General features: G+C 47.0%; 1 protein-coding gene across 6 annotated transcripts in view; it reads left to right on the top strand.

Annotated features, from left to right (window-relative positions):
* cuedc1b (CUE domain containing 1b) overlaps positions 1-27181 on the top strand; it is a 130969-nt gene that overhangs the window by 14082 nt on the left and 89706 nt on the right. Inside the window, exon 1 of one of the 6 annotated variants that reach the window (XM_073053328.1) lies at positions 15233-15296. The exons of 4 other annotated variants lie outside the window; for them this stretch is intronic. The gene's annotated coding sequence lies outside the window, so the exon portion shown is untranslated. Of the gene's footprint in view, positions 1-15232; positions 15297-20733; positions 20820-27181 lie in introns of those variants that run through there. One more of the 6 variants, XM_073053327.1, reaches the window with a different exon arrangement.

Below are 27181 nucleotides of genomic sequence, written 5' to 3'. Positions count from 1 at the left end.
CACCCCCATTCAGTATGATCATGGCTGATCATCCAACTCAGAACCCTGTACCTGCTTTCTCTCCATACCCCCGATCCCTTTAGCCACAAGGGCCATATCTAACTTCCTCTTAAATATAGCCAATGAACCGGCCTCAACTGTTTCCTGTGGCAGAGAATTCCACAGATTCATCACTCTCTGTGTGAAGAAGTTTTTCCTCATCTCGGTCCTAAAAAGCTTCCCCTTTATCCTTAAACTGTGACCCCTCATTCTGGACTTCCCCAACATCGGAAACAATCTTCCTGCATCTAGCCTGTCCAATCCCTTTAGAATTTTATACGTTTCAATAAGATCCCCCCTCAATCTTCTAAATTCCAGTGAGTATAAGCCTAGTCGATCCATTCTTTCTTCATATGAAAGTCCTGCCATCCCAGGAATCAATCTGGTGAACCTTCTCTGTACTCCCTCTATGGTAAGAATGTCTTTCCTCAGATTAGGGGACCAAAACTGCACACAGTATTCTAGGTGCGGTCTCACAAAGGCCTTGTACAACTGCAGTAGAACCTCCCTGCTCCTGTACTCAAATCCTTTTGCTATGAATGCCAACATACCATTTGCCTTTTTCACCGCCTGCTGTACCTGCATGCCCACCTTCAATGACTGGTGTACAATGATACCCAGGTTTCGTTGCATCTCCCCTTTTCCTAATTGGCCACCATTCAGATAATAATCTGTTTTCCTGTTCTTGCAACCAAAGTGGATAACCTCACATTTATCCACATTAAATTGCATCTGCCATGAATTTTCCCACTCACCTAACCTATCCAAGTCACCCTGCATCCTCTTAGCATCCTCCTCACAGCTAACACCGCCGCCCAGCTTCGTGTCATCCGCAAACTTGGAGATGCTGCATTTAATTCCCTGGTCTAAATCATTAATATATATTGTAAACAACTGGGGTCCCAACACTGAGCCTTGCGGTACCCCACTAGTCACTGCCTGCCATTCTGAAAAGGTCCCATTTACTCCCACTCTTTGCTTCCTATCTGCCAACCAATTCCCTATCCACATCAATACCATACCCCCAATACCGTGTGCTTTAAGTTTGCACACTAATCTCCTGTGTGGGACCTTGGCAAAAGCCTTTTGAAAATCTAAATATACCACATCCACTGGCTCTCCCCTATCCACTCTACTAGTTACATCTTCAGAAAATTCTATAAGATTCGTCAGAGATGATTTTCCTTTCACAAATCCATGCTGACTTTGTCCGATGATTTCACCTCTTTCCAAATGTGCTGTTATCACATCTTTGATAACCGACTCTAGCATTTTCCCCACCACCGATGTCAGACTAACCGGTCTATAATTCCCCGGTTTCTCTCTCTCTCCTTTTTTAAAAAGTGGGGTTACATTAGCCACCCTCCAATCCTCAGGAACTAATCCAGAATCTAAGGAGTTTTGAAAAATTATCACTAATGCATCCACTATTTCTTGGGCTACTTCCTTAAGCACTCTGGGATGCAGACCATTTGGCCCTGGGGATTTATCTGCCTTTAATCCCTTCAATTTACCTAACACCACTTCCCTACCAACATGTATTTCCCTCAGTTCCTCCATCTCACTGGACCCTCGGTCCCTTACTATTTCCGGAAGATTATTTATGTCCTCCTTAGTGAAGACAGAACCAAAGTAGTTATTCAATTGGTCTGCCATGTCTTTGTTCCCTATGATCAATTCACCTGTTTCTGACTGTAAAGGACCTACATTTGTCTTGACCAATCTTTTTCTTTTCACGTATCTATAAAAGCTTTTACAGTCAGTTTTTATGTTCCCTGCCAGCTTTCTCTCAATCTTTTTTCCCTTTCCTAATTAAGCCCTTTGTCCTCCTCTGCTGGTCTCTGAATTTCTCCCAGTCCTCAGGTGTGCTGCTATTTTTTGCTAATTTATATGTTTCTTCTTTGGACTTGATACTATCCCTAATTTCCCTTGTCAGCCACGGGTGCACTACCTTCCCTGGTTTATTCTTTTGCCAAACGGGGATGAACAATTGTTGTAGTTCATCCATGTGATCTTTAAATGCTTGCCATTGCATATCCACCGTTAACCCTTTAAGTATCATTTGCCAGTCTATCTTAGCTAATTCACGTCTCATACCTTCAAAGTTACCCTTCTTTAAGTTCAGAACCTTGGTTTTCTGAATTAACTATGTCACTCTCCATCTTAATGAAGAATTCCACCATATTATGGTCACTCTTACCCAAGGGGCCTCGCACGACAAGATTGCTAACTAACCCTTCCTCATTGCTCAATACCCAATCTAGAATGGCCTGCTCTCTAGTTGGTTCCTCGACATGTTGGTTCAGAAAACCATCCCGCATACATTCCAAGAAATCCTCTTCCTCAGCACCCTTACCAATTTGGTTCACCCAATCTATATGTAGATTGAAGTCACCCATTATAACTACTGTTCCTTTATTGCATGCATTTCTAATTTCCTGTTTAATGCCATCCCCAACCTCACTACTACTGTTAGGTGGCCTGTACACAACTCCCACCAGCATTTTCTGCCCCTTAGTGTTATGCAGCTCTACCCATATCGATTCCACATCCTCCAGGCTAATGTCCTTCCTTTCTATTGCGTTAATCTCCTCTCCAACCAGCAATGCTATCCCATCTCCTTTTCTTTCCTGTCTATCCCTCCTGAATATTGAATATCCCTGGATGTTGAGCTCCCATCCTTGGTCACCCTGTCTCTGTGATCCCAACTATATCATATTCATTAATAACTATCTGCACATTCAATTCATCCACCTTGTTCCGAATGCTCCTCACATTGACACACAAAGCCTTCAGGCTTGTTTTTACAACACTCTTAGCCCTTATCCAATTATGTTGAAAAGTGGCTCTTTTTGCTTTTTGCCCTGGATTTGCCTGCCTGCCACTTTTACTTTTCACCTTACTATTTTTTGCTTCTACCCTCATTTTACACCCCTCTGTCTCTCTGCACTTGTTCCCATCCCCCTGCCACATTAGTTTAAAGCCTCCTGAACAGCAGTAGCAAACGCTCCCCCTGGGACATTGGTTCTAGTCCAGCCCAGGTGCAGACCGTCCTGTTTATACCGGTCCCACCTCCCCCAGAACTGGTTCCAATGCCCCAGAAATTTGAATCCCTCCCCCTTGCACCATTTTTCAAGCCACGTATTCATCTGAAATATTCTCCTATTTCTACTCTGACTAGCACGTGGCATTGGTAGTAATCCAGAGATTATTACCTTTGTGGTCCTACTTTTTAGTTTATCTCCTAACTCCCTAAATTCACCTTGTAGGATCTCATTCCGTTTTTTACCTATATCGTTGGTACCTATGTGCACCATGACCACTGCCTGTTCACCCTCCCATTCCAGAATGTCCTGCAGCCACTCAGAGACATCCTTGACCCTTGCACCAGGGAGGCAACATACCATCCTGGAGTCTCGTTTGCAGCCGCAGAAACGCCTATCTATTCCCCTTACAATCGAATCCCCTATCACTATAGCTCTCCCACTCCTTTTCCTTCCCTCCTGTGCCGCAGAGCCACCCATGGTGCAATGAACTCGGCTGCTGCTGCCTTCCCCTGATGAGACATCTCCCCCAACAGTATCTAAAACAGTATATCTGTTTAGGAGGGAGATGACCTCAGGGGACTCCTGCACTACCCGCCTACTGCTACGCTGTCTAGTGGCCACCCCTTCCCTTTCTGCTGTGTAACCTTTACCTGCGGTGTGGCCAACTCACTGAACGTGCTATTCACGACTTTCTCAGCATTGCGGATGCTCCAGTATGAATCCAATCGCAGCTCCAGACGCTGCAGTTGGACACACTTCCTGCACACATAGTTGTCAGGGACACTGGAAGTATCCCTGATTTCCCACATGCTGCAGGATGAACAAACCACGGGGTGGATCTCAGCTGCCATGACCTACCCAATACTTGCCTCAACTTTTGAAACTTTCTCCTTTGAAAGGAACTTACCCAGCCTTACCTCACTTGGAGTGAAGCTCGTCCTCAGCCTCTTTTCGTTAAAGCCTCAAATCTCCACTTCTTCACTAGCCCACCAACTCACTGGTCACTTTCCACAGGCTGCTCCACTTGAGCTACCCCTCTATTTATTTGTTTGAGTTTTTCAAACTGCTTGGTGACCTGACCTCGATTGCCAAATCAGCTGCTTTCTGCTGAGTCTGAGCCATTCAAATCTTGATTGTCTAATCAACGGCTTTCTGCTGAGCTATTCAAATCTTGATTGACTTGATTGCACAGTCCAACTGCCAAAACTGCCAGAATCTCTCGAGTCAAAGCCTCAAATCTCCACTCCTTCACTGGCCCACTCACTCACTGGCCGCTTGTAGTTTAGTAGAATTGGGGGGGGGGGTGTTGAAAGGCCTCAATAGAGTGGATGTGGAGAGGGCGTTTCTTATGGTGGGGGGGGGGTCTAGAACAGGACGACACAACCTCAGAATAGATGGGAATCCATTTAGAACAGAGATGAAGAATTTCTTTAGCCAGAGGGTGGTGAATGTAAGGAATTATTTGCCACAGGTGGCTGTGGAGTCTAGGTCATTGGTGCATTTAAGGCAGAGGTTAATAGATTCTGGATTAATCAGGGCATGAAAGGAATAGGGAAAAAGGCAGGAGATTGGGGTTGAGAGGGAAATGGATCAGCCATCTTCAAGTGGTGGAGCAGACTCGATGGGCTGAATGGCCCTACTTCCTGTCCCATGTCTTATGGAGCATTCCCACAATCTATGAACTCACTTTCACAGACTCTTCATCTCATGTTCTCGATATTTATTTGATTATTTATTTAATATTTTCTTTTTCTTTTTGCACAGTTTGTCATCTTTTGCACATTGTTTGTCCGCCCTGTTGGTGCGGTCTTCCATGACGGTTATTGGATTTACTGAGTGCCGAGGTTGTGTACGGTGACATAAATGTGCTTTGATAATAAACTTACTTCGAACTTTGCAAAGTATTGCAGTTCACCCTCGTGCCCGCCATGTGGGGGAGAAACATTCTGGTGTTGGCATGGTTTATATTATACTCATTTGTAAATCGTGCTTGATCCAGGGTTTGTGGAACAGGTCTATTGACTTGGCAGAATATGATTTTGGAGAGTGAATGATATTTATTTTCTTTGACTCCCCTCCTTACCCCAACTCCTCTTTTTTTAAAAAAAAACCTGCTCACTGTGGGCTCTGGTGAGTCTCTGAAGTGTGACTCAAATTTGTCACCCTCGTCATACACCTGGCTATTTACTGGCAAACCAATTGTCTGCAGGATAATGGTCAGTCTTACCGCATGGAGACAGGCCCCCGGCCCACCGAGCTCGCACCAACTATCAAGTTATTTATAATTGAAGTATGTGTTCTATATACAACATTGAGATTCGTCTCCTTACAGGCAGAAACAAAACAAGTGGGTTGCTATCCAATAGAACCCATTAAAAAAAGTGAAAACCTTCAAACAACCAGTATGCAAAACTTGGGGGGAAGATTGTGCTAACCGTGAAAAGTAAGCAAATAACATTCTGAACTGAAGTTGACGAAAGTGAGTTCACAGCCACCTCGGCCGATCCAGTCGTCCGTTAGTTGCAGGCCATGGCTACAATTCAGTGCAGAGACGAATAAACCTGTTTACACAGATCGTACATGGTCGTCAATTTATTCCCGTCACCCTCCCGTCAAGTGAGAATCAGAAATGGAGTGGGGTTAAATATCACTGCAGCATGTGGTGAAATTTGTTATGTGGCAGCATGATTATAAATGAGCTACAGATTACAATAAGAAAATATATATCTTTAAGGAAGTAGAGCAACAAGAGAGGAAAGATGCAGCTGGGTTCGTTGTCGATTCAGAAATCCGATAGCGAGGTTGGGGGAAGCAGCTGCTCTGAAAGGGTTGAGGGTGCGTTATCAGGCTACTGCCTCCCTCCTCCCCGATTTTGCCGTCCACCTGTTCATTAGCGGACTGTACCTTGGCCAATTACCCTAGCAGCTTGGGAGGCACTTCAGTGTAGCGGTTAGCACAGCGCTGTTACAGCGCCACTGACCCGGGCTCAGTTCCGTTTCGCCGCTGTCTGTAAGGAGTTTGTACGTTCTCCCCGTGGCCGCGCAGTTCCCCCCCAGGTGTTTCTGTTTCCGCCCACAAGAGCGTGTGGGTGCGTAGGCGCAGTGGTCACACGGGTGTGATTGGGCGGCACGGGATTGTCGCTAAGCAACAGTGAGAGAATGCACGCCTTTGGGATGAGGGCGGGCACTGGAGCACCCGGAGGAGTTGCACGTGGTCACGGGGAGAACGTGCAGTCTCCAGAGCAGATTAGCTGTGTACGTCGGAGCCACAATGAAATGCTTCACTCTGTGTCAACGACTGACACAGTCCGAAGGTGTGCTGGGGGCAGTCCGCAAGTGTCGCTGAGCTTCCGGTGCCAACGTAGCCCGCAGCTCTTTAACCCTAAACGTACGGTGTTTGGAATTGGGTGGGGGGGGGGTGGTTGCCAGAGCACCCAGAGGAAACCTAGGTGGTCATGTGGAAACGTACAGACAACGGTGGGAATTGAATCCCGAGCTGCTGAGGAGGAAGAGGTTGATCCTGGTGCGCTCTGGAACATGGTCACCAGCAGAAGGGGCGTTCCTCACTGCTTCCCCATCTCAGTTTATCCTTCCACTCCTGCCCGTATCTGGCACCCTTCCATTTACTTGAAGAACCTTTGCCTAACCAGGCCCAGATGGAGATCAAAGCGGAAACCTATCTGCTGAATAATGATCGGTCAAGTCATGGAGCACTTCCGTCATCCATCGTTGCTCAGGGCTGCTGAAGCTTGTTGGCTGTGGGGTTTATTGTTTTTTTTCTCTCTTTCTTTTCCAGTCCTTGTCTGGAAACACTTTGTTTCACATTCCATGAATTTCAAAGCAGTTGAAGGAATTCAATTCCTAGCCTTGGGTGCGTTTGCAGGGGCCTGCTGGATCAGGCACTGTGGCTGGTGTTCAGATTCATTGTGCTGGCCCTAGCGTTGAGCTAGCTAGCCAGTGGCCATTGGTTCTCTGGCCCTGGGCAACGGGGAGTAAGATGAGACTCGGTTCTCTGTAATTCCTCTCTCATTTACTGAGCGTCAGCTAAAGCTCAGGCTATTTTCCGCTGTGATGTCCCTGCTGTTGATGTCACTTGCGGTGAGTCAGAGTTCAAAGGACATTTATTATCCAAGTATATATACTACATACAACCTTCGAGGCAGCCACAAAACAAAGAAACCCAACAGAACTCATAAAAAGACCCTTAAACACTGAATGTGCAAACAATTTTTTTTAAAAAAAGTCATGCAAACAGTAAAAAGTTAGGTAATAACATTCAGAATTAAATTTCAGGAAAGTGGACTCACAGCTGATCCAGGAGCCTGTTAGTTGCAGGCCACAGGCTCAGATTAGCACAGAGATGAGTAAACCTCACAGAGCAACGAGCTAACGCCGGCCTGTCCCTCACCTCCGAGCCTGACCTTTCAATCTGGCCTGGCACTTAGACTGGCCAAACCTTGGCTCATTTTTCGCTTTCGGACCTGGGCCTACCGCTTTGAAACCACTCTCGGGCCTGAATCCTGCCACCTTGATTTGGCCCTCACTCGACCTGTCCCATCTGGCCCAGCACTTAAATTGGTCAAACGTCTTCACTCTCGGGCCTCGACTCTGCCTCGCCCTGCTTCAGATTTGCTGCTTCAAATGTGCTCCAAGTTCGCTCCAGCACCCTACATTGTTGGCTTGTTCCTCGCCCTTGGGCCCAGGCCCTGCCGTTTCAATTCAGCCCATGCAGGCCATGCTGCAACCTTTAAGACCTCAGTTCACACCGCAAAAAATGCCAAGCCGTGCAGGCGGTTCAAAAGCTCAACTCCGAAAGGGAAGTTACAGGCAGTGATCATTTTCCAGAAAAAGTGTGATTAATGAAGTACTTAGTTTTGTTTGCTGCCAGAAGGTTGTTTCTGTGTTTCACCATCTTAAACCAGAAATATTGACCAGTGTGGTTCCTGAGGTGTTGCCCTCTCGCTCTGTACCAGCAGCAGACACCTTAACCTCTGAATGTTCATCAAACTGAAATATTAACCGCGTTTCATCTTCCACGGATGCTTTTGAGCGTGTGCGGAACCGTTTTTCAGCACCTCGAGTTTTTTCACTTTTCTATTAAAAATCCTTTGCTGTGGTTCAGCTGTTTGCCATTTTATTCCTTCATCTCTGCTGTGTGGACCTTTGCGGGGGCAGTCTGCCAGGGTGCGTTGGCCGTTTCATGCCGTCTCCTGGTTGTCTGCCTACCTCTTATGTTCATCAAACATCCACTCTCGAAGCTTCCATGCTGTTTTTAAGTGCCGAGTGTTCACAGCCTTTTCTGTTTTTATTTCTCATTCCCGAAGCTCTCAGTATTTCACGTCTGTGGTGAAGCCAAAGATGAAAGTAAATTTGTCAAAAAGTACGTGCCTGTAACTTTCTGCTTCTGGGTTGCATTTTCTTGCAGACACTCACACCGGGTACAAGGAGACACAATAGGAAGAATGAAAAACTACACACAAAAAACATCAAACAACCAGTGTGCATGAAAAGATCAACCAACCAACTACTAAAAAATTAAAATATACAATAAATAATATCAAGAAAATGAGCTGTAGAGTCCTTGACAGTGAGTTTGTAGGTTGTAGAATCAGTGGGGCTGAGTGAAGTTCTCCACGCTGGTTCAGGAGCCTGACGGTTGAGGGGTAATAACTGTTCCTGAACCTGGTGGCGTGGGACCTCAGGCTCCTGCACCTGCTTGCCGACGGCAGCAGCCAGAAGGGAACATGGCCCGTGTTATGTTTTGTAACTTCAAACCATTAAACTAATCCAAAGAAACTCGCGGAAGTCCGAAAATATGGGTGCAGTTCGAGTTTACTTGAAGCGAGGTGCGCCCGTATCGCGTGGCAGCGTGATGATGTACACGGTTCACATAGAGCCCAGAAAGAATTATTTAAATGAACAAGAATGCTTAATCAATCAATCAAAATATATACACACAAGATTATTGAAATAAGTACACAACAGCTTAGATGGTGGGGGTGTGGTCCCTTCTGCTGGCTGCATTCATGGACATGCTCGATTGTGGGAAGGCCTTTTCCTGGTGAAGGTACTGGTCTTATGATCTGTATGCCTGGTCACAAGTTCACATCCCAGCATGTGATTTATTTTCTTTTAATTAAGTGGACTCAGAAGTAAAAAGCCAGCATCAGCAGTAGGGAGCGTGGAGTTACGAGATCCTAACACTCTCTCTTGTTTTGTAACGGAAGGAAATGTGTCGTTCTTACCTGCTTTGGCCTTTGTACCTCCACATCCACAAGTTTTATCAGCCGCCACTTTGTCCTGTAAATGAATGTTATTTCTGATGGCTCCATCGGAAGGGGCACGGTGAGGAGGACAGGCTGAGCCCTTGCAGAGGCCCAGCTCTTGTATTCTCCCTTCACTGATATGTACCTTTGCTCGGAGCGTTTGCCAACGTGTTGTGCTCCTCAGGGATTCAGATTCATTTCTTTATCACTTATACATTGAACTATAGTTCAATGTATGTCCTTTGCATTAACCATCGATGCAACCCACGGCAAAATTAGAGCACATGGTATTGGGGGTAGGGTACTGACATGGATAGAAAATTGGTTGGCAGACAGGAAACAAAGAGTAGGGATTAACTTTTCAGAATGGCAGGCAGTGACTACTGGGGTACCACAAGGCTCCGTGCTGGGACCACAGCTATTTACAATGTACATTAATGATTTAGATGAAGAGATTAAAGTAACATTAGCAAATTTTCTGATGACATAAAGCTGGGTGGCAGTGTGAAACATGAGGAGGGTGTTAGGAGAATGCAGGGTGACTTGGACAGGTTGGGTGAGTGGGCAGATGCATGGCAGATGTATTTTAATGTGGATAAATGTGAGGTTATCCATTTTAGTGGCAAGACAGGAAGGCAGATTGCTATCTGAATGGTGTCAAGTTAGGAGAAGGGGAAGTACAACGAGATCTAGGTATCCTTGTTCATCAATCACTGAAAGTAGGCATGCAGATACAGCAGGCAGTGAAGAAAGCTAATGGCATGTTGGCCTTCATAACAAGGGGAGTTGAGTATAGAAGTAAAGAGGTCCTTCTGCAGTTGTACAGGGCCCTGGTGAGACCACACCTGGAGTATTGCGTTCAGTTTTGGTCTCCAAATTTGAGGAAGGACATTCTTGCTATTGAGAGAGTGCAGCATAAGTTCACAAGGTTAATTCCCGGGATGGCGGAATTGTAATATATTGAAAGATTGGAGCGATTGGGCTTGTATACACTGGAATTTAGAAGAGTGAGAGGGGATCTGATTGAAACATAAGATTATTAAGGGATTGGACACGTTGGAGGCAGGAAACATGTTCCCGATGTTGGGGGAGTCCAGAACCAGAGGCCACAGTTTAAGAATAAGGGGTAGGCCATTAAGAACGGAGTTGAGGAAAACTTTTTCACCCAGAGAGTTGTGGATCTGTGGAATGCTCTGCCCCAGAAGGCAGTGGAGGCCAAGTCTCTGGATGCATTCAAGAGAGAGTTAGATAGAGCTCTTATAGATAGCGGGGTCAAGGGATATGGGGAGAGGGCAGGAACGGGGTACTGATTGTGTATGATCAGCCATGATCACAGTGAATGACGGTGCTGGCTAGAAGGGCCGAATGGCCTACTCCTGCACCTACTGTCTATTGTGCTGGGAGAAGCCCGCAGGTGTGGCTACGCATTCCGGCGCTGACGTAGCATGCCCACAATGTTCAGCAGAGTAGCACAGAACACAAAAACGTCAGCAAAGTGAAACCGGCCCCATTCCTCGGTCCTCCAGCCCCCAAGAGAGGGAGTCTCCAGCCTCCAGGGTACTTGCAGACATCAGGCCTCCGACTTCCCCAGGGGACCTCCAGATATCCGTCTCCGACTTCCCTGGGGGATCTCCAGATATCCGTCTCCGACTTCCCCAGGGGACCTCCAGATATCCGTCTCCGACTTCCCCAGGGGACCTCCAGATATCCGTCTCTGACTTCCCCGGGGGATCTCCAGATATCCGTCTCCGACTTCCCCGGGGGATCTCCAGATATCCGTCTCTGACTTCCCCAGGGGACCTGCAGACATCAGGCCTCCGACTTCCCCAGGGGGATCTCCAGATATCCGTCTCCGACTTCCCCGGGGGACCTCCAGATATCCGTCTCCGACTTCCCCGGGGGACCTCCAGATATCCGTCTCTGACTTCCCCGGGGGACCTCCAGATATCCGTCTCCGACTTCCCCGGGGGGACCTGCAGACATCAGGCCTCTGACTTCCCCGGGGGGACCTCCAGATATCCGTCTCCAACTTCCCCGGGGGGACCTCCAGATATCCGTCTCTGACTTCCCCGGGAGATCTCCAGATATCCGTCTCCGACTTCCCCGGGGGATCTCCAGATATCCGTCTCCGACTTCCCCAGGGGGACCTCCAGATATCCGTCTCCGACTTCCCTGGGGGATCTCCAGATGTCCGTCTCCGACTTCCCCGGGGGACCTCCAGATATCCGTCTCTGACTTCCCCAGGGGACCTGCAGATACCTGTCTCCGGCTTCCCCAGGGGGATCTCCAGATATCCGTCTCCGACTTCCCCGGGGGACCTGCAGATATCAGGGCTTTGATCTTCTTCTCACCCCTCATTATTCCGCCAGTGTACAGGGCATTTTGTTTTTACTGCGGTCCCATGACTTGATCGCGGTGGATGTGTGGAGGAGATCGGAGTCCAAGCTAACACTTGCCTGAGTTACATGGAATTTCCAGTAGCCGAGTGTGGGCCTGAACCTTGGCTCTCCCCCTCTCCCCCTCTCCCCCTCTCTCCTTCCAGCTTTTTCCCCACTAGGGATATTTCAGAGAATCAGAGATAGGCCAAAGGATGAAAGAAAAATGGAAGGCTGTGTAGGAGGGAATCGATATCATTGTGGGCCATAGAGAACTCTTTCAGAGTCTGAAAGTGCTGAATTAGGCCATTTGGCCCATCGAGTCTACCTCACCATCTGATCATGGCTGACTTACTATCCCTCTCTACCCCATTCTCCTACCTTCACCCCGTAACCTTTGATGCCGTGACTAACCAACAACCCATCAACCTTCACTTTAAATATGCCCAATGACTTTGCATGTTTCTATGTTCTCTGATTTTTTTTCTCTCTGTAGGTGTCAAGAACCTCCAACCTCTGCTCAGGGTTAGCTTTAAGCTGACTGAAATATTCGCCGACAGATCGTGCAAGCGAATTCCAAAATGACTGTTATTTCAGGGAGGTTGCAGTGAGGGTTGATGAGCGTTTGGAATGGTAGTTGTGAACAGAGAAGGGAAGAAGCCAGACCTAGGTAGAATGGATGTGGAGAGGGTGTTTCCAGTCATGTGAGAACCTGGGACCAGCGGGCACAGCCTCAGAGTAGGAGGGCGTCCCTTTAGAACAGAGGGGGGGAGTTTCTTCAGCTTGAGGGTGGTGAATCTGTGGAATTCATTGCCACAAACGGCCGTGGAAGCAAAGTCATTGGGTATATTTAAAGCAGAGGTTCTTGATTAATAAGGGCACTAAAGGTTGCAGGGAGAAGGCAGGAAAAATGGGGCTGAAAGAGTTAATAGATAAGCTCTAATCGAATGGCAGAGCTGACTTGATGGGCAGAATGGCCTAATTCTGTTCCAGTGTTCTTATGGTCTTATTTGTACCAACACGTTTAAGACTTTCTTGGTCTGTGGAAACTCTTCAGTACTTGCGTATGAGGGACAAGAAATATCAGCTGGATATTTGTCTTTGACTGTTTCAGACTTGGACCGCCTCGCATTCCTGCCTTGATCTGGCATAAAGCAGCTTTAATGCTCGAAGTATCTGCTTTCTGCTTTATAGTATAAATAACGTGGCTTTCCTTGGTCGGTCTGCTCGTCTTGGCTCCTGGTGTAACGCAACGCGGGCAGCCCGGCGCAGTCACGTAACTGCAAAGCTCAGGTTGTCCTCACCCTTCAGTAGTGTTCTCATCAGGTCTGGGAGAAGTGATAATGTTCCCTTTTAAAAAAAAGAGAGGTTAGAGAGGAATGACTGGAGTGATTTCCAAGCAGTGCGAGGAGACAGTTTTAAGTCGTGCTGTGCCATAATGGTTAAATTGGTCAATAATTCTGTGCCATTAATTCAGCGTCCTGGGTTCAAATGCCACCGTTGCCACTAGGGAATTTAAATTAAAGTAATACGTGTAGTATTTTCCTTGAAAAAGGTATTTTATGTATTTAGACAGACAGCACAGTAGCTGGCCCTACTGTCCCAATGAGTCCGTGCCACCAGTTACGCCCATGGGTCCAATTAACCTCCTAAACCATACATCTTTGGAAACCGGAGCACCTAGAGGAAACCTATGATGTCATGGGGAGAACGTGCAAACTCCTTACAGACAGTGGCAGGAATTGAGCCTGGGTCGCTGGCACAGTAATATCATTACGGCTATTGTCCCGCCCTCGTTTATGGTTTTCTATGTTGATTTGTTTTCCTATTTTGTTTTTAATGCTTTTTTTTTGCGCGTTCTTCTGAATGTTTTTCTGTGTTTTTATTTAAAAGTAATCTCCGTAACACTAACAGTGAAAGCACCGGATTCATTAAGGCCAGGCAGCATCTATAGGAAAAAGTCCCAAAGGGTCTGGGACCTAAACGTCGACAGTGCTTCTTCCTATAGATGCTGCCTGGCCTGCTGCGTTCCACCAGCATTTTGTGTGTGTTGTTGTTTGAATCTCCATCTGCAGATTTCCTCATGGATTGGTTAAGCCTTTGTTTCATGAGTGTTGTTAAGGGGGGTGTCTGCCATTGTCCAGTGAAGACAAAATGTGATTCTGTGACTGACTCTCTGCCCCCTCCTTGGTCCAGGGGCAAATATGGACGGGCAATAAATTGCCAGCAACATCCGCTTCCCTTGAGAGAGTAATAAATGGAAACTAATCCCTGCCTTGAAATACAAAGAAAAATCCAGTTAATATGAAGGGTTTTTTTCTGGTATCGTTTGACTGAAGGACTGAATTGTAGAGAGCTTTTATTTCTCTGCAGTTGACATTTGGAACTAATCATTTCAATGCACATGACAACATTCTGAGAAATTTTAGCACAGGAGGAAGCTGACTCATTTTGCTTTTGCTGAATCTAAACCATGCTTGAAGTAGTGTCCTGGGGCTCCCTGGCCGCTTCCTCCAAATGTCAGATTTCGCTGCTTGAATCAGCCCTGCGTGAAGCCGGGGAGAGGCCGCGTGATTGTAATGTCAGCTGGGCTTGTTTCGGCTGCGCCGAGGAACGCTGAGGTGAAATTGGCTGAGCGTCTGGTCCTGTGAGTGGTACGTTGTGACAGGTGCTCCTGTAGGACACTCCTCAGCTGTTGTCTTGTTTATCCAGGTGTCATCCTGGACGGTCGTGGTGCTTAAGCTGCTGAAGTGTTCTCGGGTCATGGGCTAGCGGCTGTGACCTCCGTCGGGGATGCATTGCTCATTCAAGCCTGTTTACCCTGCCCTCTCCCCAATAAGCTGTTGTTCGCCTGTCTCTGGTGATGACTGCCACTCATTTCTATTTTAAAAATGTGATCCTCCTTGAGAAGTACCTCATTTTAAAAAAAAAAGATCAAGTTTGCAGTCTGCGGTTACGTAGGGTATATGTTTTGGCTGGGAACCAGTGTGAACTCGACAGTTGTTTTAACTAGTGCTTTGGGATCCTTGCCGTCTGTACAAGGGAGCCCTCGTTTCCTCTGTTCAACATCTCAACCAAACCTCGAGTTATGTGGCTGCCCCTCAGTGCTGCACTGTAAGGGATGGACCTCGGGCCTCCCCACACTCCCCCAGCCCTCCAAGCTTGGCTCCCCCGTGGGCCTGTGGTAAACAGAGCTCTGACCGAGTGTGCTGCCTCTTGCCAAGGCTTTTTGGACCTTAAAAAAAAGACATATCACTTAATATGTGCTGTGATCGGTGTCCCACACTATCCAGGACATGCCCTCTTCTCATTACTACCATCAGGGGGGAGGTACAGGACCCTGAACACACACACTCGATATTTCAGGAACTGCTTCCTCCTGTCTGCCATCAGATTTCTGAATGGTGCTGCACTATTTTGCTATCTTGCATGAACTTTTTATATAGTATTGTAATTTGTTCATTTTAATGTATTGTGATGTGAAAAACAGCAGATTTCATGACATGGTGGTGATGAGCTGGACTCTGACTGACTGGCAGGGCCGGGGGTGTTGGTGAGCAGTGGCTTCAGGTACGTAATTCTCGGGAAGTTGGTGGCAGGGGGTGAGGAGGGCACGTGGGATGTTTGTACTGGTGTACCAAGGAACGCTCGTACAGTCGGCGCCAATCAAAACCTCTCTCAGCAATCTGTGCATCTTCTTTCTGCACTTCAAGCTCAGAGCCTGGTTCGAATTATCTGTCCCAAACGAGCGTTTCACAGTCATTGGGTATTTGGAGTTACACAAGGCCGTGTGGTCAGCTGGACAAGGCATTGGGAACGTGGCCACGGTGCTTCCATTGCACAGGCTGACGTGGAATTGTGGGATGACAGTCCTGGTTACCACACTGTCAGAAGGTTGTGATTAAGAAATGAGAATATTGGACCAGACAGGAGGGTTTGAGTTAACAGTGGTGATTGGATCGGCTGGGACTGTTTTCCCTGAAGTAGCTGTAGGGAAATAAGTGTGATTGCTCTCTTGGGAGCTACCAGGGACTCGATGGGCAGAGTAGTTGTGTGTTTTCCCCAGCCAGTTCAATCAGTGATGTACTTCCTCGACCTGTTTACATTGGTTCTCACTGTATCTCCTACTTCTGGTGCCCTGTTATCATTCTGCCTCAGACCAGCACTGCGTCCCGGGCTCGGATTTCTCCGTGAGGTATGTGACACCCTGACCCCTGCGGCTGGACCTCAAACGCATCGTAAATCAATCGCAGCTCTCCTTTTCTCTGGCGTGTGCAAAGTGCCGCAGCTCGTAAAGCTGGGGATTCTGGTTTGATCCTTCTGTCGGGCATTTTGAGTGTGTGTGTGTGTGTGTGTGTGTGTGTGTGTGTGTGTGTGTGTGTGTGTGTGTGTGTGTGTGTGTGTGTGTGTGTGTGTGTGTGTGTGTGTGTGTGTGTGTGTGTGTGTGTGTGTGTGTGTGTGTGTGTGTGTGGTTCACACACCCTTCTTGTAGCTGTGGGTTCTCTCCGTGCGCTCCTCATCCCGAAGATGTGCAGCTTGGTCGGGTGATCGGCCACTGTCACGTGAGCGAGTGGTAAAGCCTGGTGGAGAGAACGAACAAGGATTTCTGTAAATGCTCTCCGAGGATGCAGTGGTCCAAAGAGACTGTTTCCTTGCTTTGCGTCTCACACTTTTTTTTGGGGGGGGGGAGAGTAAATTTATTCTCAGCATGACAGGCAGCATCTGTGTAAAGCAGAGGTTCCCAACCTTTAGAATGCAATGGACCATTGCCCTTATGCAAGGAGTCCCCGGACCCCAGGTTGGGATTCCCTGATGTAAAGAAATAAACAGTCAATGATTCGGTCTGAGTCCTGGTGAGGTGTCTCAGCCCAAAACACCAACTCTTTATTCCTTTCCACAGAGGCCACCTGACCTGCTGAGAATAAATTTACTTTTTTTTTTAAAACAGAGAGTATGTGTTGAACTTATGCAGTATTGTGTGTGTGTGTGTGTTACTCTGGATTTCCAGCATCTGCAAATCTCTTCTGTTTATAAATCGAATCTCTAGTACAGGGGACCCCAACTTTTTTTATGCCATGAGCCCCTGCCATTGACCGAGAGGTCCATGGACCCCAGGATGGGAACTCTTACTCTAGTATCTTAGGAATTAAAAATATCAAAAGTTATCAACATAACCTGTTATTAGTCTGATGACAAACTCGACCAGGAGAATAAAGCCAACACAAGGAAATCTGCAGATGCCGGAAATTCAAACAACAACACACACAAAATGCTGGTGGAACACAGCAGGCCAGGCAGCATCTATAGTGAAAAGTGCTGTCGACGTTTTGGGCCGAGACCCTTCGTCAGAATAAAGCAGTTGATGTGGTTTTTAGGTCCAGCTGACCACATTGCATTTTGTCAGATGTAGGGTAACTGACTGTAAAATCTTCGTTTGGGACTGATAATTAGAACCAGGTTTGGTGCTTTAAGTGCAGAAGTTAGTCTTGCAACAAGATGCAGAGATTGCTGAGCAAGGTTTTGATTGGTACCGACCATACGAGTGCTCCTTGGTATATCGGTGCAGGTTTCCACACATCTTCCCCTGAGGGGGCGGATCGTGTCATTCCAAAATCCCACTCCTTGTCTCATTCGGTTAACATTGAAGTTTGAGGGAGTTTTGGTGAGGGACAATGAGTGGTTCTGTGCTTCAACGTTCTTCTTCCTCATTTCTCCTCCCCACTATTCCTTGACAGCCTGCTGCTGGGAGGTTCGTGCAAATTTATCGCAAGCCCTGGCACTTCTTGAGAAGCGGTTTCTCAGCTGTGCCAAGGCAGTGCACCATGTTTAATGGGCGGAACCAAGCTGGTTTTCCACCTCTCATCCTTGGCCTCTTTGGTCCGTGGAACACTGAGTCTTACTTCATCTTCGGCTCACTGCTGCCCTAGAAGATGATCTGTGAACTTCATGCAGCCCAGTCCACTTCATGTATTACGTGCATCCACTGAGGCACTGGAGGAGACCAGGTAGTGGTTCATTGAAGTGGCTGCTTTCGGGAGGGCCCGCATTTAAGTGGAGTCACTGCTCTTGAGGTCTGACCCTCTGGCTGGTCAAGCTGGTTGGATTCGAGTGGTCAGTGCCTCTTTCAAAGCTCCTGAAACCAGTGAGGCGATATAGGCGGCTGGGAAACTCCTCGAGCATGGGGGGTATTTGGCATGGACTTCCCATCAAGCATTCTTCTCTTCAGAACTTTCCACTCTGCTCCTAGCTTCTGTCCATTTTCTCTGGGGCTGGTTTTTACCAGATCCTGTTTGTAACAGCAAACACTCTTCTGGAACTACTACCACTACGTTGACTCAGGCCTAGGGGGCTGGCGTTGGGCGCGATTGCAGACTCTCCACTCCTCCCTCTCCCTCATCAGTGTGTTCAGTTCATCTACATTAGCCACGCCGCTACCTTCTAGCAGCGTGTTGACCATAGTCTTGAGAGGGCTCCCAGCGTTCATCCTCCCATGTGATGGCAGGTAGCTCAGGGTGGCATAGACAGTTGCCCCGCTAGTTGCAGTCTTCTCGCCTCGGTTTTAGTAGTGAGCATCGGTAGGTCGTCATAGAGCTTGACGTCCGTCATGTGCTGTTGCCAACTCACGTCAAGAGCCATCCGGAGCGTTCGTGTATAGCAATCAACTAGTGACTTCCGCATTGTCTTGGTGAGTGTCCACGTCTCGCATCCGTACGTGAGAATGGACTCTATGACCACTATGAAGATCCTCTTTTTGAGCCCTCTGGTCAGGTTCGACCTCCCGATTTCCTTCATGTCGTTCGTAGCCCTCCACGCCAGCGCCTTCTGTATCTTTATGTCCTTCTCCGAACTCATCATTTTTGACCCAAGGTACTTGACGTCTGAGACTTTCTTAATGGTATCATTCTTTACGGTCTTCAGAGTACCTTCGTCACAGTTGAATGCCATGTGCTCTGTCTTTTTAGCGTTTAGGTGATGTCCAACTTTGTTCCACTCGATTTCCATTTTTGTTAGTAGCTGCTGTGCTTCCTCAATCTGGAGAGAGAGCAGGACTATGTCATATGCAAAATCGAGATCTGTGAGCGTAACTGGTTCGTCCTGGTTTTGTGGTAAAGCCAAGCTTGTCGTGATCTTTGGTAGCTTGACATAGCTTGGTAATCAAGGACAATTATAAAGATGTGGGGTGCCAGAGTGTCTCCTTGCAGCACTCCAGCTAGAAGCAACACTCAAAATGCCAGAAAATCTAGATCAGAGGTTCCCAACCTTTTTTTTAAATGTCATGGACCAGCACCGTTAAGCAAGGGGTCCATGGACCCCAGATTGGGACCCCCTGATCTATCTGAAGGGTCTTGACCCAAAATGTTGACTGGCCATTTCCCTTCGCAGATGGTGTCTTGACCCGCTGAGTGCTTTGTGTCGCTACAAATTCCAACATTTGCAGTCTATTGAGTCAGAAACACAATGTTCTAAACCTTTACCTGCCCAATTCTCTTTTAAAAGTTGTGTCTGTCTCAACTGCATCATCTGGCCGATCATTCCGCAAACATACCGCCCATAGGATTAAAAAAAAAGTTGCCCCCCCGAGATCCTATTGGACCTTTTCCCCGCTCACCTTAAATCTGCCCTCTAGTTCTAAATTTCCCCGATTCTAGGTTCCCCAGCTAACACTGGGGCTTTTTTTCCCCGGAGTTCAGATAGGATTCAAGTTCACTGTGAAGTGGAATTCCCGTGATCTGTCCTGTGATGTGGAAGTGACTCCTCATCGACAGGAACATGTCTGAGTAACTTCCATTCAAGAAACCAACATTAAAAAAAAAAATTTCCCTTCCCCTTATTCTCGACATAGCCTCCCTGATGATGTTCAGAGGACAGAACAGGGCGCTGCTACGTCAGACCCTGAATGGGAGTGGGGGAAGGATTGGGACTTTGTGACAAGGTGCGTCACCTGTAAACAGCACGCGGGCAAGCAACGTTCCCTCTCATCTGTAATGACCAGAGTGCACAAAAATTTTGTGTTGTGCAATTTTTTTGCCCAGTGACAACATGTGCACGGAATTTTACATATAGTGGTATTCATTTTAACAGCTAGCAAAACACTGTCAGTAAGAGCTTTGATCTCCTCTGGCTCTCATCGATTTCGCTCTCGTTCATCTACGCTCTCACAAATCATTCGTAGCAGGCCTGTAGCGGGTAATGAAGGATTTTCTCACGGGAGCTTTTGCACACTGTCCATGTGAGATTTGCTTGCTAAATGACGCTTTAAAAATTCAAGTTTCCAAATATCACTCCACTTCTTCCCACTTGCCAATTCTCCAGCAGCTTCTGCATCACGACAATACACCCAGGTAACACCAGTTTCTGTATTGTAAATGAATATTTCTTGTAGCTGCACGTTCCTGACCTCACGAGCTTATGGTGGAGCAGTTTCTACTGTTATATTAAGCCATTCCGCTTTAAATGAACTCGCAGTTCTTTTGTGTGTCACGCCCTTTGTTTCTTTGGAATTTGACATAGTGAATCAATAACTATTTTTCAATAAGAAGAGTAAAACTAAGCCATTTCTAAAATCTGCAACAGATCATCACAAACTCCACATTGTCAACACTGTCTACGCCAGAAACCGGAGAAGGAAATGTGATCGCGTGAAATATGATTAACATGCCAACGAGGTAGAGGGTGACAACCTTTTGTGCGCTAGTCAGAAAAGACGTGCACACGCATGTGCCTTAAAGGGAACATTGAGTGGCAGTGAGAACAGGTTTCCAATTTGCCTCACCAAACCAGTGCGTTCCTGCCCGTAAATCCCAGCTCGCTTAATTCCGGTGGTGTCTGTACTTGATAGTTTGTTTGGTGTTTGAACGTCCTGGGGTTTGTACTCTGCTGATTAGGGTTGTTTTTAATGTAGTTATCTAATTAGTGGCTAAATCCTAAAACTGGAAGCTTGAGATATGCAAATTAGCAGGCACTTGGGTTTCGATGTCACAGTCCTTGAGGCCCTTTCTCACGGACACCTTTGGCCTGCAAGGGAGAGCGGTTTTGGAAGCTGAACCGTTCCAGGACCCGAGTTAATTGTGGCCACAATGACACTTTGAGCTGGTGAGTGCAGGGAGACTCTGTTGCTAGGGTATTGTGAAGCAATTGCTGGTGAGACCTTTTTTTCTGAAGTTGGAGGAGTTGGACTTTTCGGGGAAAAGGCTGAAGATATGTCATCTCTCGACAGGCAAGGAACTGCGGTGAGTGTTTGGAACAAGATTGCCTCAGAAAACTGATCAGAAGACCATAAGACATAGGAGCAGAATCAGTCCAGTTGGCTCATCGAGTCTGGTCCGCCATTCCCTCTCACACCCTTTCGCCTGCCTTTCCCTGTAATCTTTGGTTACTTACTAATCAGGAGTATACCTACCTCCAATTTAAATATGCCCGCTGACTAGTCCTCCACAGCCGTCTGTGGCAATTAATTCCACAGATTCTCTAAAGAAATTCCTTCGCATCTCTTTTCTAAAGAGACATCCTTGCATTCTGAGGATCTTCCCTCCGGTCCCACACCAAAGGAAAATCCTCTCCTTGTCCACTCTGTCTAGGCCTTTCAGTATTCTAAAGGTTTCAATGAGATTCCTTCCTTATTCTTCTAAACTCAAAAGTTCCTCACACGTTAACCCTTTTATTTCTGGGATCCTTCTCGTAAACGACCTCTGGACCTTCTCCAATTCCAACACATCTTTTCTTAAGTAATGGGCCCATGAAGGATACAGACCAAAAGGGGCATAGATGGGGTGAATATATTTGGTCTTTTTCCCAAGAGGTGGCGAACCAAGAACTAGAGGGTGTAAGGTGAACAGAAAGGTTTAATGGGATAATGGAACTTGAGGGGCAGAGTCTTTTGCACTAAGACTGCTATGTCTTTGGAATGAGCTGCCAGAGAAAGTGGTTGAGACAGGTATAATAACAGCTTTTAAAAGGGAGTTGGACTGGAAAGGTTTAAAAAGGTATAGGTGAGAGCTGGTAAATGGGACTAGCTTGGATGTGGCATCTTGGTTGGCATTGGCATGTTGGGCTAAAGGGCCAGTTTCTGTGCTCTATAACTTTATGATTCTGAATTGGCTCAACCAGTACTTTTTTCATCCAAATCTGTCAGTGTGTCAGATGGATGGCAAACACATTTAAGTGCATCGACGAAAGTTTATTAAAACCAGTGACATGATTACAGCCAAAGAAAGCAATCACTTTCGACTGAGTGAGTCACGACAAGGCTGGAAGTGTGTGGGCTGGGAGTGCTTGCGAGTGTGTTGTTTATTGGGGGAATTTCTTCTTTTCAAGTAACACTGTGCCAATCACCACTCGGAGGCATCACAAAATCCTAGGCTGATGGCCCAAGGCCATACTGAGTCCATTGTTGGCGTTGGTGTCTGTTGGCTGATGTGTTAAATGGGAGGACCTCCTTCAGATAGATATGTGATACCTTGACGGTACTTTGGAGTAAGGGCGGTGGGCTGCTGCCCCGCAATAATCACACTGCACAACAATGATTTTGCTTCCTGAATACTTTTGGGTGTATCTTATGGAATTTGGGCTGCTGATCATGCAAATCACAATGAAATTTGCTCTATTTAAAAATAAACATCTATACTTGTTATTTCAATTCATAATTCAAGTCAGAATAACTGATACCAAGATTAAGGAAAGCATTTTTGTTGGTCCACAAATCAGACAGGTCATCAAAGATGGGCAATTCAAAAAACTTCTGGATGGACCAGAGAAAACCACATGAAAGGCATTCAATGATCCCTGCAAATCGGTGAAAGGTTTCACCAGGACATTGCGGTCATAGAGAAACGGTATCAGGGCAACTGGAATCCATCGACGCTGGTAGATCATTGTTAGACACTTAAGTGAGAGGCCTCAGACACTTGAGTGCAAACGAAAATCATCAACAAAACATTTTTGGCTTTGTTGAACTGTTGCAATGTGTCAGCATGTTGTGCAATTAAAAGCATTAAATTCAATAGAAGTTACTTTCTTGTTTCTCCAAATTCCTATGTGATACAAATAGTCTGAAATTACATTTGTATTCAGCCTCAAGCGGTCTATCATAAACAAAAAACAATTCGAGGAAGCAACATGTTAGAAAAAAATAGTTGTCCAGTGTCTTCAACGCAAAATCAGATGATCTTTAAAGAGTTATTTCTTTTAAAGATTAACTTTATTTGTTGTAAGTATATCAAAATGTGAAATGTGCCATTTGTGTCAACGACCGACATAGTTTGAATATGTGCTGATGTCACCACAGTTCCAGCGCCAGCATAACGTACCCACAACTCACTAACCCTAACTTGTATGCCTTTGGAATGTGGAAGGAGCCTGGAGCACCCGGAGGAGATGTATGCAGTCACGCGGAAAACGTACAAACTCCTTACAGATAGCGGCAGGAATTGAACTCTGATCACAGGCGCTGTATAAAGCATTACGCTACCCTGCCACCCAATGTATCGTTGCTGTTCTGGGATCTCTGTGCCACATCTCCTGAGCGTAGACTTTGGAAGGGCTCTATTGGTGACAGAGCACCATGGGATAATCTGAAGCCATGAAAGGCACTGTTGAAATGCAAGGACGAGGACTGTGTAGCACTCTGTGGAAGGGAGAGGAGGAGGAACTAATTCTCTCATTCTCAGAGTGCTGGCTGCCTTCCTGGACAAATATTTCTGGAGACTAAGGCTTCAGTCCCTATCAATGGGTTCCCTCACACTGCATACACATCTATAACTTCATTACTGTGCTTCCCTGCAAGGATCTGACTACCTCACTTCATTGTAAGCCTCCTGGCTGCCTGCGAGATTTCCTCCTGACTAATTAGAACAGAGAAAATACCACTTGTGTTCCTGGTGCCTCGGGCCGCTCTGTAGTTTGCAGGTTGGGAATGTAATTAGACTGTGTGATCTGTGGGGGTAATATAGAAGCACATTTTGCAACCCAGGTCCTGGCCTGAAGGTAGGGCAGACATAAGGAAGTGGACGGCAGACTGACGGGTCTTTGGAATTTGTTGTGCATGGGCTACAGTAAGCTACACAGTTGTACTGAGTGTTCAGATCTGCTGCTGACTTGGCTGGAAATGTTTTGATGTTGAGTTGGCAGCCACTTGCTGGTTCTGGAGTTACGAGGTCTGGTCTTGGCCTCGTTCTGTTTGCAATGTTTGGGAACCTAAGATCTTCAGATGGCTCCATTAGACCCTTTCAATGCTTTAACACTGAGGACAAAGACTACTTGAGGTCATGCTGCAGTTCATCGGGTTCAGCTCTTGTGCCTGGAGGTAGAGATCCCTCTCCGGAGAGTGGAGCACCCTGCTGTTCCCGGCCCTAGATGTGGCCCAGTTTATCACCGGAAAAGCCCTCCCCACCTTGGGCACATCCACAAGGAGCACTGACACAAGAAAGCAGCATCCACCGTCCAGGTCATGTTCTCCTCTCACCCCTACCAGCGGGTAGAGAGCACAGGAAGAGTTATTACCCTACGACTATCAGGCTCCTGAACCGATGTGGATAAGTTCAATCATTCTACTCACTTTCAAGGGCTCTTTTCAACTCATGTTCTCAGTATTATTTTTTATTTGCAGAGTTTGTCTTTTGCACATTGGATGTGTTTGTCTTTGTGTGTGTGTGTGTGTGTGTGTACACACACACACACACACACACACACACACACACACACACACACACACACACACACACACACACACACACACACACACACACACACACACACACACACACACACACACACACACACACACACACACACACACACACACACACACACCACACTTCTTTGGTTAAAATTCTGTTGTATTTTCCCCTGTAAATGCCTGCAAGCAAATGGATCTCAAGTATATGGTGGCATACACACATTTTGATAATAAATTTACTTTGAACTTTGATGCATGGAGAAGCAGGGAACTGTTTAAGAGTGGAGCACAGGTTGAATGGTCACTGAGGAGTTAATATAGGCACTCCTAAAGAAGTGGAAAGGAGTTAAGTGGCTCAAAGAAAGTGTTCAAAAGAGAGGTATGCACTATTTTCTCTCTCCATCACCCCACCTCCTTCTCCCCCTGACTGTGTAAGCACAGCATTGGAAGCCCCCGACAGGATCGTTTCTGTCTGTTACAGTGCAGACCACCTCTGGCTGTGGGTCCGTGGGCCTTTCCTGAGGGCTTGGTGCCGGAATCTGGGCCTCCGCAGGCCTCACCTCCCATGTTGTGGGTATCCGGTATGCAGACAGCCCATCTGCAGATTGGCCCCATATGGTCCTGTGCACTGCTGTTCGTAACCTCCCGCACTTGCAGATTAATTTCTGCTGCTGTGATTTTTGCTAACGCGCTCTCCTTTAATTTATGCCTCTCTGTAGCCAGCTGTGGGATTCCCTTTGCCCTTTTTAAGTGGAGCTGATTTACACACAGTTCGGTGACCTGCTCCCCTGTGGGGAAGGGGCATCCTGCTTCCCATATGTTCCCTGTGCGGAGCGGCAGGGAGCGAAGAAAGCTGAAAATCGCCTTGTCTACCAGCGGGGGCAGGCACCTACTTGGTAGAGGACCACCTGCCTGACTTCCATTTTGTGCTGGCCTCGACTTGAGGCTTCTCCGATTTCTTTATGCCTTAAAATATAAAAAAAAGTTTGCAGAGATTCACCAAACTGGGTTGGAGCAGTCTGGCAGTCTCCGGAAGAGTTTAGAGGAATGAGAGGTTGACGTCATGTAGAGAGCTGGGTAGGGGAGGTTGCTTTGGTGTGGCTTTCCCTGTCTGGGGAGTGTAGATGTCGAATCACATTGTCAATGTAAAGGTTGGTGGGGGGGGGGGGGCATCTTTAGGCAGTGTGATATATCTGGAATTGCTTGCCTCCACGTGGCCCTAGAAACTTAGCCATCCCCAACAGCCAGAAACTGAGGTTTCTGGAGAACGGAGGTTCAAAGGATATGGAAATAAGCTGAGAAGACATGGTGTTTGAGGGAGAAGGTCAGGAAATGGATGCTCCCCAAAAATGCAGTTACAGCACCAGTGACCCAGCTTCAAATCCCACCACTGTCTGTAAGAGGTTTGTACATTCTCCCCGTGACTGCTTAGCTTTCCTCTGAATGCTCCAGTTTCCTCCCACATTCCAGATGCGTGCGGGTTAGTTAATTAGTCACGTGGTGTGATTGGGTGGTGCAGGCTCACTGGGCTGGAGGGGCCTGTTACCGTGCAGTATCGCTAAATCAAAACAAAACTCAGTGGGTCAGGCAGCGTCAGTGGAGGGAGATGGACAGTTGACATTTTTGGACAAGAACTTTCATCTGAACTGAAAGGCAGAGGGGAGGTTACCAGGTTAACGGGGCGAGAGAGGAGCAGGACCTGACAAGGGGATCCAGGTGAAGGGGAGGCTGATGGGCGTATGGGGAAAGGGAGAGTGGATATAGTGACGAGGCTGGGAGTTGATTGGTGGAAGTGACCAGCGGGCTGAGTATGATGGAATGTGATAGGAGATGAGGGTGGAGCATGGAATCATGGGAGGGAGGTGGAGAGGGCAGAGCAGGGGGTAAATAGCCCTTTATAAAACAAAACTTACTGTTTAGTGTCTCATACTGTTGTGGGGCAGACACGAGAGTTGAGCCCATAGCAGGAACATTCTTATAGCTTTAAGGCTAAAATACAACAGAAGATATCCAGTCTGAGTATCCCTAGTGAGAATGTATCTCAAATCAGGAGGCTTGTGCAGTGGGGCTTCCCAGAGAGTAGTTTTGGTTATGTGGAGATTGTCTCTCTTTTTCCTATACACTGCCAGATCCTCTGTTGCATGCACAATAAACAGTGTTTTACATCTGCACTGTATTACATACAAATACATATTATATAACCAGATTAACATACACAAAATGCTGGAGGAACTTACCTTATGAGCATGCCTTATGAGAATAGGTTGAGTGAACTTGGCCTTGTTTCCTTGGGGTGATGGAGGATGAGAGGTGACCTGATGGAGGTGTATAAGATGATGAGAGGCATTGATCGTGTGGATAGGCAGAGGCTTTTGCCCAGGGCTGAAATGGCTAGCACGAGAGGGCATACTTTTAAGGTGCTGGGGAGTAGGTACAGTGGAGATGTCAGGTAACCTTTTTACGCAGAGAGTGGTGAGTGCGTGGAATGGGCTGCCAGCAACGGTGGTGGAGGCGGAATCGATAGGGTCTTTTAAGAGGCTCCTGGATAGATACATGGAGCTTAGAAAAATAGAGGGCTATGGGTAACCCTAGGTTATTTCTGAGGTAGGGACATGTTTGGCACAGCATTGTGGGCTGAAGGGCCTGTATTGTGCTGTAGGTTTTCTATGTTTCTAACTCAGCAGGTCTGGTAGTATTTATGGAAAGGAGTAAAGGGTTGGTATTATGGGCTGAGATCCTTCGTGAGGATTCTGCCCAAAACGTTGAGAAATGCAGCCCAGGG

The sequence above is a fragment of the Hemitrygon akajei genome, chromosome 8, assembly GCF_048418815.1.
Source record: "Hemitrygon akajei chromosome 8, sHemAka1.3, whole genome shotgun sequence".
Lineage (NCBI taxonomy): Eukaryota > Metazoa > Chordata > Chondrichthyes > Myliobatiformes > Dasyatidae > Hemitrygon > Hemitrygon akajei.
This window is presented reverse-complemented; position numbering and strand designations above follow the sequence as displayed.